Raw genomic sequence first — 18,166 nt, forward strand, 5'->3', positions numbered from 1 at the left:
CTTTATGCTTCTTAAGACTTAATTCTACACCAATTATCAAACAGCTTTACATTGTGCTATATAACTTTATATACGAAAATTATTAATTAATAATTAATAATTAATAATTATTAATATGAAAATTATTAATAAACATAATATGGTGTTTATAAAAGGAAAGTTAATGACATAGCTGAAACATCTCACAATTCTTATACATGAAAAATCTCATGTCATGTATTTAAGTTACTGAAACATTTTATTAGATCAACTGCAGAATGATACCTGAACATGTTAAGTCTGTGGGACAGGTCTGTACATATGTCGGTAAGTTAAATTTGGAGTGTTAATTTTGTCATTTTGTCATTATTCAATGACTGCTTAGTTTATTTTGCAATTACATTGTTTCTTTTTTTGGTCTAGCATTTTGTTGGTTTGAGATTTTTTAATTTTGATAATTTTGAAGGTTAACATATTTTATTCTGGTTTTGGAATTTATCATGTGTTAGCTTAGTTGGTATTGTCTACAGTGAGAATGCCTTTTTTTAAGTTATGAGATATTCTTTTCATTCACATGCTAATGATGCCAGACTGTTGTGACTTACACCTTTTGCTAGGTGTCCATCTCTGTTCAGTCTCATTCCCCAGCTAATACAGTTCAACCTTACTCAAAGGCTGTGTGAGAAAAAGTTGTTTCAACTATATTAAAAAAATCTGACAATTATTTCTGTAAAAGTCCTAACTTTTGAGCGGGGACTAGAAATCTGAAACTCTACTTTGTAAGAGCTCTATTTCTTTGTTAGAGAGTGAAAATTGACATCTCCGTGAAAATTTTCTAATGCAAAGATGCAAAACTGAATTTTTGTGCTCTTTTGGTACATGCTGTAGCATCAGACACATAGGGTTAGAATAAGGAAAGATGCCACTTTAACTCTCAATGCTTCTTATTAGACCTAGGAACATGGGAAGAAAGGTAATAGCCTAATTTGAATAAAAACAAATTAAGACAGCTTCTCTGGAAGGACTACTAAAAGGACTAGGAATGCCAAAGTAGAAGCTATCAGGAGGAATGGACAGAACCTGAAGACAATGAAAAAACAGGCGTGAGGAAGAACTGATGAGGGTTGAAGGAAAAGAAACAGTGAGGGAGAGATTCCACCGAGCTGTCTGCACAACTATTGATACCAGACTGACACTGGTTGGTACCCTTTTCCTAGCAGATTTCCTTCAAGACCCTATCAAAGCAGAAGCAGACCGAAATAAGAGATACCAGCTCTTGCTTCTATTTCCATTCAAAAAACTCATGATTTAGGCAGAGGATGCTGCATCTAGTCTTCTGCAGTCTCGTGATTCCATACCCATGCAAATCACTGCAGCTGTATTGTAGGAACAGATTTGTGACTAATTGGGAATAATGGTAAAAAAACTGCAAAACCCAATTAAAAATATCCCATTTTCATCCACTCTACACTAGAAATAGCCTCTTCAGCTTTGTCTTATGGTGGCTTTGCCTAACCTGTACTACCTTGCATCTAACACCCTTGTTGAGAGTTGACTCAGAGAAAGAGCAAACTATAATTCCATATCTGTACACTATTTAATAATAGATTCAGCAAAAATCCAATAATGGATTCAGTATTTTAAAAGATTAAGAGAGAGGCACATACTTTGCACAGGATTAAGGAAAATTTTATGTTTGCAGGTTGTCAGTAAGTATTCCAGTTACGTACTGGGCTTTCTCGTGCTACTGACTCTGCCCTCACCTTGTCACTGAATCCAAATATCAAACTGCTGTCAGCAGTTTTCTTGCAAATTCACCCAGACAGTAACAATAAGGGGAGGAAGATAAAGGAGACAAAAGGAAAATAATTATTACACAAACTATAATGTTCCTATTTATGTAGGAACACTATCATCTACTTTCTCCAGATTTATGAACCTGCTCATTTCATGTTTGATTAACAGAAATTCTGAAATCACCTACATGAGCTAGCAAGACTTTGCAAATAGAGATAACTAGTTGAGAAAGCTTTTTTTCCCTTTGGCTGCTAGATGTGGACATAACTTCAACAGGCAGATTAACATTAGCTATATATAAAATGCAATGCCTACTATATAAGAATAAATAATATTTGAGGTGTCCTCCTTATACTGTCACAGAAAGTGATGCCATAGCTGAAACAGAAATTGAAAAGGAGTGATTTTCTCAGGATGGGAATCGTAGGTCAATTTAACAGGAAAAAAGAAGGAAATTACTCCCATGAGGTTTGTTGATTTTTAGTAAGCTTGGACAACTGATAAACTATCTTCAAGAAGTAAGGAAAAATACACTGATTTTGAGACTATGCTGAGCAGACCTCCTTCAGAGACTTATTCCATATCCACAAGATACAAAGATGGTTAAAAGACAAGCTATATTGTCCTGCAATAATGAAATGTGATCAAAAGGCAGATGACTGCCACTGCTTTGTATAATCAGACCTATGTACTCAGCCACTGTTTGCAGCAAGGAAGTGAAAGGAGAGAAACTATGGGAAAAGACTCTTAATCCTGCTCTTGTTCTAAAAGTAAGCCACAAAACCCATCTTTTAACCAGAGCAGCAGAAGACAGAGTCAGAACCATGACCCTCTCTTCCCTACTCCAGAGATTTCACATACTAAATAATGCAAAACTAACAAAGATTTTGTTGTATAATGGATGCCCTAAAACACATAAAACAAGTCATGTGGTACAACCACCAAAGAAAATCCAACTAGAACAATACCACAAGAAATGAGAAGATATCATGTGAAGATAACTTAAGGCATTTTAATGAGCGGACAAATATAAGATAACTTAAGGCATTTTAATGAGGGGACAAATATAAATACACAGGGAAAATAACCCATTTTCATGGCTTTCATTGCAGAGGTCCATTTTCTGTTCTAGCAATCTAAGTTTAGCCTATATTCTTCATAAGAAGATAAGCCTAAAGTTCAAAACGAACAAAAAAAGAAACAACAGAAGGTACACACCCTCCGTGGAATGTATTTGCAGTTTTTCTCTATATGTATCCATTTTAGCATCTTGATGTATTCTGGCCCAACTATAAAAACATACGTGGACTTATTCCTTTTTTAATCACTAGTATATTGCTAAAGAAAAACCATACCTGAAATAAATCTCATGTCTACAATCAGCTGAAGAGTCCCAGAGATTTAAAAAGTCTATTTATGAAAATATAGTTACTGCTGTTCATGTAAATGCCCAAATTATCATATTCTGACCAAAAATGTAATAACATAAGGCAAAAGGCAAAAGTTCCATATTGGTCATACTAAAAAATTGAAGTACTGGATACTTCACTTGACTAGCATGCAGCCTAGTGGAAGAACAACCTGCCAAATAGGCAATGATCCCCTAGTATCACAGGCCTGTATGAGTACATTGTTTCAGAAGATGTTAATTTTATTTTCAGAATTGTTATAAAATAATCATTGTGCAAAGCATTAAAACATTTTTTTCTGATTATATGAATGTGAAGATAAGTCACTGAGCTACCACAATGTAACAGAAAAGCTTGCTGAGATGAGCAAATGGACCACCAGCACAAATGAGGTCTATGCCAGCAGCAAGTCACACTTCGCACGTGGTAACTGCTCCACATAGACTAGCAGGCAACTACCATATATAAAACAAGGCATATTATTTTGTCTCCCTTTCTGTCCGCTGCAAACATTTAATAACATTATATGAATATAATTCTAAAACAAAATAAAGACACTTCATGTCCTAAAGTCTCATAAAAATCAAAATAACCAATGCAAAAGCCAGTCTCCAGAAATGAGTAGGTCCCTAGAAAGCATAGTCTGAAGTGCAATCTTAATTGCATTTGCAGATTTCACTATTCTGCTTGACATACAATCTTATCTTTACTTATTTTATGTTTTCCTTGCAAACCTACCTTTCATTTCTTTCCTTTCCCCCTTTTAGTGTCAAAGTTTCTCGACCACACAATGGCTTCATTATACTTGATTGTTTTAAAATCTAGCTCTTTTTTTGTAGTCTTATCTGTCTTATTTGTCTTATATGACAAAATAAAAAGTAAAAATGGAATCAGTTTAGGCAGCTACAAGAATCTGGCACTTCAGAAGCTATGGAAGCCTCCTTCAATATTTCTGTCTGTGGACTCATCTCTTTTCCAGCCTGGCAAGTCTTCACCCCTGTCTTCCATTCTTCTTCATTTCATTTATCAGCTTTCTAGATTAATGCTGTACTCCAGTTTACCTGTGAGTTTCCATAAACAAGATGACCAAAACTTAACAGCTCATTTCCAAATAGTAACCTGCTGTTCCTCAGAGATTATACAGTTATGTTGCACAGCACCAGAGGTGCCTTAGTGCCTTAGCTACAAATGTGCCAAGGGACAATTGCTTGTGGCCCTGTACCCATTCACAAAGCTGCTGTGGCAATGTTATTCCAGAGTGCCAGTTTTCCCATGTGTTCCCATGCTGTTTTCCCAGTGCAAATGTTCTCATGGGCTTGCACCTGAAATCATTCTTATGGCAGGTTCTCATGGGAAGCAGATGTCACTGGCATGAGAAACACCTCTTTTTCCCTCATTTCTTGCTTTCCGGATTTTAGTTCGTATTAACCCAAATATAGAACACAACAAAGAAGATAAGTCATTTAAATACTTGAAAGATAGTATCCAATAATTCATCTGCACAGAGGTTGAACAGCCAATGAATATGCAACACTGATGTCTAATTAGCATGCTCCAACCAGGAACAAAAAACAGGAAGTTTGAACAGGTCCTAAGGAAAAGTATGCAGTATTAGGGGAAAAGCATGGCAAAAATTGTCAGCATCATCATCAGGACCTCCTACTGCACTGAAGAAACCTGCTCTCTCCCTGGAGGACACTTTGTCTGGACATCCATTGCTGTTTTTTCCCAGCTGACTATGGTGGAGAGTTTTCCATTTCTCATCTGTCTCATCTGTATTTTTTCTCCAAAATTAACTTTCACTGCTACAGTCAATGTGTGTTATCAGCTACAGATCCCACTAAAAAAATTATAATGCATGTGAAACTGTCTCACCTTCCTTCGTGCAGTGGTTACTTTTTCACATGAGCCAATAGTGGCCATTTGCTTCCAAATTTAAATATAAGGTTTATCCTTTTCAGCCAGAGAATTACCTATATTTCAGCGTTGTTAAACTACTCTTATCATGGGAGTATTTTCTACCTTAAAACACTGCTTTTGATGTAGACACAATCTCTTTCACATTTTATTTCAGACCCAACTAAAACAATCCCAAAACAGTGTTCAGTTTTATTTTAAATGTCATAATTCCTATGTCTAATCCTATTGCTGTTCTTAAAATCCTATCGAAATGCAATTATTTTAAACATTCTATCTTCCCTTAAAATAATTCATTAGAAGTACTACCTGTTATCTACCATGGACTTGATTCTTTAATACCTTCTATGAGCTGCAGACACCATTAATTCTTATCCTTAAGCCATTTCATAAATTAATAGACAATCTTTATTCCTAGAGGCTGGGCAAGTGAACCCTCTATTTTTAACACTAAATGTTAGAAGGATGTTATTTCCTACTACAAGAGCTTTCTGGTGTATCAACGTATAAATTGTAGAGCTTGAAAGAAAATAAAACATTTGGAACGTGTTTATAGCTTCACATCAAAGAAGGACAATGAATGTTGCATGAACTTAGCCAGCAACTGCACCAGAATGTTGACTGGAACACATTTCAAAAACAGATTGCAAACCACTGAAAATGTCAAATCTAAATAGGCAAGAAGCATCATGAGAGTTGATTTTTTTTTTTTTCTACCTTCTAATGTGTTTAAGGAAACACAGAAAATGGGTGGAAATCAGAAACACAGGTGGGAATCAGAAATTCACAGAATCAGAGAATCACAGAATCATTAAGGTTGGAAAAGATCTTTAAGATCATCAAGTCCAACCATCAACCCAACATCACCATGCCCATTAAACCATGTCCCGAACTGCCACATCCACAAGTTTTTTGAATGCCTCCAGTGATAGTGACTCAACCACCTCCCTGGGCAGCCTGGTCCAATGTTTGACCACTCTCTCAGTAAAGACATTTTTCCTAATATCTAATCTAAACCTCCCCCTGCACAACTTGAGGCCATTTCCTCTCATTCTGTCACTAGTTACTTGGGAGAAGAAACCAACACCCACCTCACCACGACCCCCTTTCAGGTAGCCGTAGAGAGCGACAAGGTCCCCCCTCAGCCTCCTCTTCTCCAGACTGAACAACCCCAGTTCCCTCAGCCACTCCTTGTAAGACTTGTGCTCCAGACCCCTCAACAGCTTCGTTGCCCTTCTCTGGACACGCTCCAGCAAATTGCTACAGAAACACTTTGATATGTAGGACCGATATTTCTCTAGAAGTTTGAGCTCTTTAATTCAATTTTGCAAGCACAAATGGATGCACCCATGCCATCCATCCTGTGGTTTATCAGCATAAAATTTTCTGCTGGAACTTTCAGTCTTTAAATACATATTGATGGCTATTGACACCTACTAGTTCTCCTCTCATTTTGCCCTACACCTCAGGATTTTTTGGCTGCTCACCACAGCTCCACTGCCAGCTCGTTAGTTCGGTTCCTGGCTGAGTTGCAACAAAGGCAGAGCGCTAAAGCCTGCAAATCGCTGATTCATTTCCCCCCTTACCTACATCACTTTTTTCTTCCCTTTTTTTTTTAATAAAATGCACAATAAAATACTTTGGAAGCATTTATTAGCTTTTTTTTTAATACTGCAGTTGCTGTTTGTGGCAAAAATACTGAAAATGCCCAATTAATAGCTATGCAACATATTTCCTTTTCCTGTTCTGCAGAAAAAGCAAGGTTTTGTCAAATTAGAGGACACATACAAGTTGGGTTTAATGATCCAGGTCAGTATGAAAACTCCAAATGCACAGTTAATTTCAGCTGTTCCTACTGTGCTGTCAGTACATCTTATCCCAAATGGAAGATATTTTTCCCACTGTGTTCCTGGCAGGAGACATGCATTCCTCAGATGCTTCACGCCTTGTTTTTTAAAAGGCAACTGTCATCATAAACACTGAGCAACACCATCTCTGCTTCTGGGAGATGAGTATGGTTCATCAATAAGGTGCAGTAAAGACAAAATTAGCATCTGCTGTTTTTCCACATACTATGTATGAAAAGAGGAAAGTTTCCACCCCTGTAAATAAACTACATGGACTGTCACAGTGCTGTCAGTGCAGATGAAATTATTTGGATTTGTCTGGGAGCAGGGCAAAACAACAATCCATTCTTTAGGTGACTGCATCATATTTCTATTTTTGTATTACAATACAATTCCTTTAAAATAGCAAATTAAAAAAGAAACACCCTGAAAGGGAGAGCTCTGATTTTGAATACTGATTTATCTCCAAAAACTTGGTTTTATTAAATAGCCCTAAGGTACTCCTCAGCAAACTTTCATCTTCCTAGAAACCAGTGAAAACAGGTAGATACTTCACTCTTTGACGCCTGACTGATTTGTGGCCCTATTTTCAATAAATACCTCTATATAGTCTGAGACAGATGCATCGAAAAGAAGGAGTTCAATCTGTGAAGATGAAAGCAAAAAGATTAAATAACTGAAATTATTATTCTATCTATTATCAGTAACTTAACAGGAAAGAAGGTTCTCTTGATACGGGGAATTATGATCTGTGAACACAAGAACCATCCATATAGTGCAGTGCAGCAGCAGGAAAATAAGCTCATCAGTTTTCAAATATTCAGTAGGTTAGTAAGATATTATAAGAGGACCTATTTGATAAATGATAAATAATCTTATTTTATAATTCATGGCTAATTAATTATTTTCTTCACAAATCCATTCTTTCTGCCTCATTCTTCTCAAGAACTGTAGTGTCTTTTATAACTCAAAGATTTTGCAAATTACATGTTGCTTTTTACTTTCTTCCGGTTCTCCCTTACATAACATTTAATCTAAATCCCACTTTTAAAAGGCTTATATAAAGCTGTGTGCATTTAGATCAAGCCTAAAGATATTACCAGAAAATTATTCTGGCTGCCTGTGTACCTCAGCACCAAAGTCTGCACACCTCCACAGCTTTCCCAATACCATAGTTTAGCCAACCAACTAGCCCTGAACATCCCATCTTACATAAAAGCTACTGCCTCTACTTCCAGGATTTTCTCTTCTAATGCTGTCCATATCATCTCCTACCTTCCTGCCCAAGCATATTATTATGCCAACGTATAAGCCATATTTGTAAAAGCTATACTGCTAGATCAAAAGATACAAGCACGGCAGATCAATCTCCATCACAATCACAACAATCTCCATGTGACAGCACAACGGCGTTGGTTTAGGTTCTCCAACAATTTTTCTGTATTGCACCTCTCTCTGCCAGCAGTGTACTAACTGTCCTCTGAGAAGTGTCATGCAGGCTCTATCCAAGATGTCACGTCGTTAAGAAATAATAGATATAATAACTATGCATCTCTAACTTCTGTAATAATATCTATATTTATTAAAATAATAAATATGCAACTACCAGTATTCATTTTTATTGCCTGTTATTCATTTTCCTTTAAAAGTGATTCTGCCAAATGCTGTTGTTAGGAACATATATAGCCCACTCTGTTCAACTTATCATCTCAGGTGCCCCATGCAACTCTCCTGGACTTTACTGTTTCTGTTACCATGCATCTAGGAGGTTGCACATAAATAATACAAGTTTTTTCCTCCGCTGTTTAGTGGTTTAGCCCACCATTTACTACAGATGTCCAGTAAGAATTGTAAGTTTGCAATGCAGTGGTGGTTTGATGCTGGCTAGCCACCAGGTGCCCACCAAGCTGCTCTAACACTCCCCCTCCTCAGCAGGACAGGGGAAGGAAATACAACAAGGCTCATGGGAGATAAGGACAGGGAGATCGCCCAGCAAGTACTCTCACAGGCAAAACAGACTTGGGGAAACTAATTTATTGCCAATCAGAGTAGGATAATGAGAAATAAGAACAAAACTTGAAACACTTTCCCTCCACCCCTCCCTTCTTTCTGGGTTCAACTTCACTCCCAACTTCTCTTCCTCCCCAGTCCCACCTGGCACAGGGGGACGGGGAAGGGGGTTGCAGTCAGTTTGTTACATGTTGTCTCTGACAGTCCCTCCTCACACTCTTTCCCTGCTCCAGTGTGTGGTCCCACCCATGGGAGACAGTCCTCCACAAATTTCTCCGATGTGAGTCCTTCCCACAGGCTGTACTTCTTCACAAACTGCTCCAGCCTGGGTCCTTTCCACAGCGTGCAGTGCCGGCTCCTAGAAGGAACATTGTCAGCAGATCAAGGCAGGCAATCCTTCCCCTCTGTTCAGCCATGGTGAGACACATCTGGATCTGGAGTGCTGTGTCTTGTTCTGGGCTCCCCGGTGCAAGGGAGACATCCACTTACTGGAGCTGCTCCAGCAAAGGGCTGCAAAGAAGATGAAGGGACTGGAGTATCTCTCATCCAAGGACAGGCTGAGAGAGCTGACACTCTTCTGCTTGGAAAACAAAAGACTCAGACCACGTGTATAGGTACTTAACGGGGGGAGTAAAGAAGATGGAGACAATGTGCTGCCCAGTGACAGGACAAGAGGCAATAGACATATCCTGAAATACAGGAAAATACATTTAAACATAAGAATAATCTTTTTTACTGTGAGGGTGGCAAAGCATTGGAAGAGGCTTCCCATAGAGGTTGTGGAGTCTCCATCTTTGGAGCTATTCAAAACCCAGTTGAACATAACCCTGCGCTCTATCTGATTCTGCTTGATCAGGAGGGATTGGACAAGTTCATCTACAGGGGTTCCTTCCAGCCTTTGTGATTATGTGATTCAGTGAAAGCAAAGTTTAAACCAATCAATCACCTAAGAAAGAAACAAAAGGAACAGGAATAGCAAAGGAATTATGGGTACCTTCTTCTTAGATACAAGCATCTGTACAAGCTTTAGCCAATTTTCTTTAGCCTTCTGAGATTTGATGTAACACTAGTTACAGTGTCCATGCTTAATACCACTAGTTTTTCAGTACAGATGAATATATGAATTTTTATACACCTGACCTGTCTATGTGTTCATCTATTAGAAAAATCTGCAGTAGCATTTATAGAGGCTTGAAAGTATTAAGTCAAATACCTATTTCTGAAATATGTTTGCATGGGTTTAGTGCACAAGAATGATAAGGAAATCAGTGCAGGCAGGCCAAAGCTAGAGGACCCTCTGTTTCCACCATAAGCATCTTAAGCTGAATAATGAGGATTTGTGAAATTCAGACAAGACAAACAGTAAGCAAGGCCTTGAAAAAAATCAGTCAGAAAATCAGATTCACCAAAGCTTCAACAGGAGGTAATGGGAGTCAGAACTGAAAACGAGGTAGGTAAAACTATCCGATAAAGCCTTCAAGCCTAATTATCAGGCAGAACTTCCAGATGTAGAGAATCTCTTATATACTGTCTGTAAGTAAACAAGAAAAGTATTATCAACTTTTTACTTATGGACACAGCTAAGTAGTACCCCTTGTAACCAAGGCAGAGAGGGTGTTTTACTTTCTGGTATTATATGTGACATTTCAGATAAACATAAATTTGTTTTGAATTATTAAAAGCTATTAATTGGGTATTATCATCCTTGAGTTTATGAAATTCACATTTTGTACATTATATGGCAAAAGCAGCTAATTTCAGCTAATTCTTTTCTCTCTTCAAAATAATCTTCTTCCTTCACTTTTTTCCCCTCACTTATATTTTCCCTTACTAATTCTGCATTGTGAGCATTAGTATTTCTCTCACATCACACTTCTTCACGCTAAGACATGAACATCACACACTTATCTTTCTATATCCTCTTCTCCTGCCTGTCCTGCAACTGTAGCCTCCAATCTCATTTATCTTTCTTCACCTATGTATACCCATCAACAACTGAATTGCTGTTGACAGCATAGAGTTAATTTTTATCCCATTTGGATTTTCCTGCATGGAGAAAAAACAGTGTGTGAGGAAGATGTTTCATTCTCCTTTTTTGTTTTCTCCTGGGAATAATTACTATCAATCTTCTCCTTGCTAGCATATTAAAAAAAATGTTAATTAATGTTAACATCCCTGCAGCTCCACAGAGACAGAACTGTCCCAAACCACACAGTTACCCCTTCTACTTTTTGCCTGTCAGCTGCTCACCACCAGCTTTCATTGCTCCACTGCCTGAATGTGTAGCTGATGGAGCAAATGAGAAAATACACCTAATGGGAGAAAAAAAGACAAAAATAAAGTCTTGGGACTCCCTCCTTAGCTCTTCTGATAACAATTCCAAGACAAAAACCTTTGATCAACAAATAAGACCCCTTTACAGCCCTTCTGTCTGTATCATCCTCTGAGCAAAATCAAACACAACTCTGTAGTGTGGAGAATCCTCAGAAGACATCTTATACCACATGAGCAATCTTTCCCCTGACAATGCTCAGAGAAACAGGAAAATAAGCAGTGTTTATATTAATATTTTCAAGAAATGGAGCATATGACAATTAGAAGCCAGTCCTGCTAAATAATAAAAATGCTCCATAAATATAGAGCATAACCACGAGTAGAAATAAAAATAAAGGAACACAAGAAGAGCTACCGTCAGAGAATTTAATAATAAGGCAGATGGTCCTGTGGCTTGTGGGGGCCATTTAACTGATAATGATATTGTCTAAAGTGTGCTTCACTTGGAGATATTATAGTAATTGATTCACTTATAGTAGAACAGAAAGGAAAGTTTTACTTACTTCTATGAAGTTCCACCCTATTAAATTCTAAGGATTTGATTAAGACCTCGGCTTCCTTTTTTGTTTTCTCTTGGTAGCACAGAGTGTTAATTGAATATCAAATCTGATTGCACTAGTAACTCACATACACAAGGCATCTCTGTAACATTGAGTGTAATTAAAAATATTTGCACTAGAAATCTTCAGGAATAAATTGGTGAAAAAGAATGACAAGTGAACTTTCAAATTCAGATTATATAGGGTCTTGTGTTGAAGTTTTACAGAATTTTCTGTAAGAAATAAACAAAACTGCCTTCTACACTGTATTCTGCTACTTCCATGTGAGGGCCAGAATTTTACTACATTCCACTTCATTGTCACCATGATAATATCCTGAGTTCAACATAGTATTAGAAGATGTACCCACCTTAGAAGTTTGCACTCACAAATATATTCTGTTTTTAAGACAGCTTTCCTGTGGTTTCTGTCTTACTCTAATCTTTCTAAACCATCCATTTAAAATAAAAAAATTCTTTCCATAACTAGTCAACAATTATTATACTGTCTAGCAAACATTTACGGAATTTTTTTTCTTGTATTTTTCAGATTGCATCATTTCCACTTATAAAAATATGTAATCTGACAAAAATTAGGGCTATCTTACTTAATCTTTCTTCTTCAGCTTCTTTTAAGATTTTCTCCCATGTATCTCATTTTAACTTATTTCTCTCAGAAGCAGACACAAAAATCCCGATCAATCTCATTTTCACTATATAACTTTCACCAATGATTTGGACTCTTGGATTAAGGGCAGATGAAGATTTCCTGACATTCCCCACACCTGATTATTTTCCTCTCACTTGTTCTCCTGAGCTCCACAAGTAAGTTTCAGAGATTGTGTTATACTTTCACCAACACAGAACAGCAGGTTAAATGGACAGTTAGCTGAAATTAAAATCAAAACCACAAAAGGAAATTTTGGGTTAAAGCCACCTTAGTCAAATATAAAAAATTACACTGTTTTAGCCGTCAGCATAAGGTTTTTAGGAGTACAAGTTCAAATGCATGAACTTTTAACTTATACTAAGAACATATTTTAGAGAATTCATTTTTTAAAAATCTGTTCCTTGCAAAAATTATACCAAAGTCTGGGGTGGCTATTTTTTCAGAACACAGTTTTCTATCTGGAGAATGAAAAAAAAAAAAAAAAAAAAAAAAAGATACACTGAAATTTCCAGATAGTAGCAAAACTTTGTGATTACATCCAATCAAAAAAGTCAGTCTTCCATCCTCATATCCTGTCTCCAAGGTTGATCAGTATATGATATTTCATAAGAAAGTGGATTAAAAACATTAAGTGCAATTTTATTTTGAAATTTTATAGCAATGTCTAAAAAGGAATACTGTCTTATATTACAAAGATTAAATGCAGGTCTAAAGTCACTATCCTTTCCTTAAGCCAACAATTTTTAACAACTGAAAGTCTTTTGATTTCAGTCCAAGCCCCATTATTTTCTTATTGTAGATAGTAGGCCTCAGATTTGTGACAAGTGTCGTTTGGAAGATTATTTTGTTTTTTGCCATTTACCCTTAAATTTAATTTTCTTTAACTGTACAAGTAACACATAACATAATTTTCTGTACATACAACAAGGCTGAATAGTGGAAAGTTTTTATTTGCACTGTATGTGTTTAAGTCCACATATCCTACCCAAATCTGTTTGTATACTGGGCAGAACTGCTACCTTACATGAGCTCACAAAGCTTCTTACTTCATTGCTTGTATTCTTTATATATTGCCGTACTTTTATCCTTGCTCACCAACATCTCAATGATGCTTTTGTGAAGTTGCATAATGGCTGCCACCACTGCACTTTCAAACTCTCATCCACCTGCTTTATGACTGACCGCATCCTGACGCATCCAATTTCTACCATGTCCTTTTTAAATTTCATTCTTTCATTGATGTGCTGGAGGACTGAGGTGAGTTTAACGGTGGGTGCAATCCACCTTTCTGGCCTTTTCCCTTCCCTTCATTTGCAGCTTTCACAAGTAACAGCAAACATCAAAGATCTGCATGACAGTATGGTCCCAACAGGTCATGCTCATTGCTGGGCTCAAGTATGCCATTACAGAATTGATATTCAATTGGCAGCATTCACCTTCAACAACATGTTGTTTTTATTAATTCTCTTCAGCCCCTTGAGAGCCACCAAGTACCTCTGTAATAGGTGTATTTGAGATTCAATGAAGATAGAATAGCTATATAACATGACTCTAAGAGGAACGTGAAAGTATCCATGACATCGTAATATTCAAGTTGATGAATTCAGAAAAAAAAAAAAGAAACGACAGACCTTGATAAAGATGTCCAGCAACTTCAAGATTCAAACAGACAAGCAAACAAATGAACATATAATGTCACAGAGAAAAAGATGTGGAATTTTGACCTTAAGCACCTTCAGTTGTTTGTTCTGCACAAATATCCCATGATTTTTATAAATCTGAAGCATTATACCAGAATGGAGTGGGACTGTGAAGATATTTACACATGGTGCACCTTAGCTGAAAGCAACAAATGCACATGAACACACACATGTGCATCTAAGTTCCATGAAAACACAGTTTTGTGTTTCATAATACATAACTCATTCATAATGGTTGCTAGCATCACAGTTTCCCATCATAAGAATAGCTGTTATCATTGTATGTTTTCTACTGTTAGCTCTGTCAAATACTGTTAGACTGTCAAATATACAAAGAAAGAAAACTATTTCTCTAAAGTACAGGCATATATAGTCAAATTAGAGAGTTGTAAAATATTTCTGGATGAAGAAGAATGTATTACATCTCTATTTGCTCAAGGTTTTTTTGTAAAATGAGGTTAAAAAAGGGAATTGAAATTATCCAAAAGCTGAATATAAGGAATTAGATTCATTTGACATTTGAGATTATCTCCAGAAACACCAACATCAACAAGAAAAGTCAAATGTCCAGGGTCAGCAAAGCTATACCTTTACATGTTTGCTGGTTAACATCAGCTGTCTCCATGACATTTTTAGTACAGTAAATTATCTGATTTTATTTCAGGAGAGTGGAGCTTGGCCATTGAAAGCTCATAATGTTTGGCAATTTTTTAGAAAAGATATTTTATTTCATCAGGAAAGTATCTGTGAAATATAGAAACCAATAAAATATTTTTAATTAATTTATTTTTAATTTAATTAAAACTCAATTTTTTTATTTAATGACAGAAAACACCACCTGGAAGGTTTTGTTTCTTTGTCATAAAAGTTTACAATAGAGCTCTGATCTCGTATGCACTGGGGAAAATTATATGATGGTGTACAGAAGCAAAGTCAGGTCTGCAAATCTTTAATGTCAGAGTATAACCATGCTCAGATTAATTTATTCAGCAGCTTTAAAAAGATGGAGATATAAAAGCTGCTTTGTTAGTGCCACTAGAAAATGAGACTTGGCACTTTTCTACTGAATTCAAAAGATATAAAATACCCAAATGACTTACAAGTTTAACCACATTAACTAGCAATTTACCACATTGTTGCACCTTTTAGCACCTACCTCCATTAAGTCTCTTGAGTATGAGAGATGTCACATAAATGAAACTTCTTTTGCCCTTGACGCCAAGAGACAGATGAAGTTCTAAGAATCAAAGGTATTTACAGACTGGGTAAAGAATTATAATCTCACCATATATTGATATTATTTCATCTGGACCAATGGTTCAAGTTCCCTGGCAGTAAAATTCATTTCTGCAAGAGGAATTCGGTCGCAAAGAAACTGGGCTCTATGTTGAGCTCTCATTCCCCGTTCGACATGCACACACATGCATGCACGAGCACACACAAAGGAACTGAAAACAGCATGGAGCCGAGTAGTGAACTGTGTGTGTGACTGAGGAAATAATTTGGGTGGCTTTCCTGAAGCCAAAGGAAGAGCAGTTAGGCAGTCATACTTTACTGGACATCCCTCTAGACACTTTCCCAGACAGCAGACAAAGCAGTAAACAATGCACACAACTATGTGCAATATCTTGCAGGGGTAGGATGGTGATGTATGGAGGAATAGCAGCAAAGAAATAGTAGGTGAAGCCGCTTTCTAATAAACCAAAATCGCTGAAGTGCCCCAACTACCCATGGACTGAACAACTCCAGGCTACAGGAGTACTAAAACTTCTGGAAATAATAAAAATGTGAAACAGACTTCTCAGAGAAGCAATAGGTAAGAAAGTCTAGGTCAAAACTATAAAAAGAAACATTTAGTTTAAAGATGTTCATCAGATGTTAATATTTACAATCTCTTGGGTTCTAACATAAAAACAAAACAAAACAAAAAATAGTATAAAATCAAAGTCTTCAGTTTGAACACAGTGATACAGTAATTTTTTAATTCTCTCAAAATATAGAGACCAAAAACTTAGGAGAACTAAAAATAAATTATTATACATTTATATTTATATTATGAAAACACCAAAGTACTTGAAAAACTGAAAATGTAAAAAGGTTATATTTTCACAATAAGAACAATCCTCATGTTTCAAAGGATGTTGCAGGAAGAGGTGTTTCTCACACATTCCTCTGGTGTTTCTGGCACTGCCAAGGAGATGATACTAGTGCAGGTAAATCAGTGATCTGATTCACTATAGTAATTCATACAATTTTTGCATAGCTAGGCCAAAAGATATCAGAATGACAGTACATAAAATGCAGAGAAGAATTGTTCAAGCCACCAGAAAAATTTAAAAGTTAAAAAAAATAAATAAATAAAGCCATGGAAATAAATAAACTTCAACCACAATCATATTATAATGTGGTATATATCAAAGAGAGCTGGAGGAAGGAGAGCGTGGATGAATGGAGAGAAGGAATCAGACAGATCATTATTAAGTCAAAAGATTAATAAAAGCAGATCATATTTTATCAAAGTTTCCTAGTTTATCAATCAATTTAAATGAGACTCTTTCCATTACAATGAGAACAGCCAGCCTGAAACCGTGGAAGCTGTGGCCACTGATTGATGGATTGGAAGTGGATTAATTTTAGGGTCATAAAAAAAGAATGAAACGACCACTCCCCTTGATACTATTAATCCCCTGAAAAATTGATAGATCTCCTGAAGTAAAATAAAGAAAGAGCAAGGAGATTGGGAGCATGATTTTTTTGAAGGGCCAACATAAGTATCCTTGAGGAAAAGAGAGTTTAATCTTTTTTCTTCTTGAGTCACTCACTCACCAATATTTATCACAAATATCTGTGAGCCACAATACCATAGGATTGTACACTCTATTCCGTACATGTCAGTGGTATACAGAGAAGTTGGTTGTCATGTTGTGGTAAAAAAGTAAACCTATGGATTTTATTCTTTCTCTTTCTTGATATTGATTTTCCTTAAGAGAAACAAAAAAATAATAATTTATCATAATTTTATTATTATTAATTGTGATAATATATAATATTTAATAATAATAGTATTCCCAAGCAAAGTTCACTGTTAGTTAATAATATATCAGTGCAGAAATGTATTCAAATACTGTAAATGAAGATGTGACTCTCCACGTAATTTTACACATCTAGATACATGCATGCATACATGTTTGGGACTGACTGTATAGTGTCAGAACCTGAAATTGGACATCAAACTGGATATTCCCTGTTGGGACTTTGGTTTCCACTAATAATTCTGGATGCTCATTGACCATGTAATGGTCTTTTGGCAGCCTCCACTCATGCCCTTGTCTTCCATTGGCACTATGCCTCCTCACACACCCTTCTCCCTCTTTGACTAGAGCTCAGGTCCCAAATGATGGGACCTGATGGTTTAGATGGAAAGCCTGAAAAATGCTGCAAGTGACATATTACGCTCAGAAGCCAGATGTTTGCTTACTTGAGTAGACAGGGAAATCTTTGGAAAACTCATGAGTAAAAATCAGAGAGATATTGCTGGTATTTTCAGACATTGTTTTTAATCTTTGCTATTCTTACTGACAGGTTGATAATGGTTGTCCACAGGACACCAGCCAAACTACCACATATATCTGCTTTGCCACCAGGACAATGATACTGAGGTAGACTGAACCACCTGGACTGTCAAGGAATATATCTCTTTTGGTAACTGCTGCTCTGTACTTGTAATATATAAGTTTTTTTCCATGATAGAACTGTCTTCAAATTCAGCTTTATTACAGTTTTTTTAATGTATACATGCAAGTAGTTTAAAAATATAACGCATAATTTGTTTATAGTTTTATTAAAGCATCCTTTCTCTGTTTATTATTTTTTCATATACAACAGCAGAAATGAAAAACAAATGTAACTGGTGAAATATAATAGATACATTCTATAATACCATGGTTAAATATATTTTTCAAATA

Source organism: Phaethon aethereus (assembly GCF_964289735.1).
Source record: "Phaethon aethereus genome assembly, chromosome: Z".
NCBI classification, from domain to species: Eukaryota; Metazoa; Chordata; class Aves; order Phaethontiformes; family Phaethontidae; genus Phaethon; species Phaethon aethereus.